Source organism: Mus caroli, unplaced genomic scaffold (genome assembly GCF_900094665.2).
Source record: "Mus caroli unplaced genomic scaffold, CAROLI_EIJ_v1.1 scaffold_15210_1, whole genome shotgun sequence".
In the NCBI taxonomy this organism is placed as follows: domain Eukaryota; kingdom Metazoa; phylum Chordata; class Mammalia; order Rodentia; family Muridae; genus Mus; species Mus caroli.
In genome coordinates, this window is record NW_018389046.1 from 17,812 (window position 1) to 18,227 (window position 416).

A 416-nucleotide genomic window follows, 5' to 3' on the forward strand; every position below is an offset into this window, starting at 1 on the left:
TCTTCACAAACTGATGATATGGCCTTCTTGCTGAGAAAACACCTGTGCAAATCATGAAAAATGAAAAATTCAAGCTGGTCAGCTATGTAGATCCTTCACCCCTATGTATTACTGTTCATGGAACTGAATGGTATCATGCACACTACCAAAGGAAATAAGTAAACACCAATCCATCTACAAACACTTCAATCCACAATGGTGGCCTGCCTGCAAGATATGCTGGTCAATGGTGGCACAAATTTTGTGGAAGTAACCAACCAATATCGAATTTAAAACTTATATTCCATGAGATAGAAGCTGTACTTCACACTGCTNTGGGTCAAGAACATGAGATCAGAAGACAGGGGCCTAGGGAAAAGCCATATACTACTATTCTGCTAGAAGAATGTAGCAATGAAATGACTCCCAGTGACATT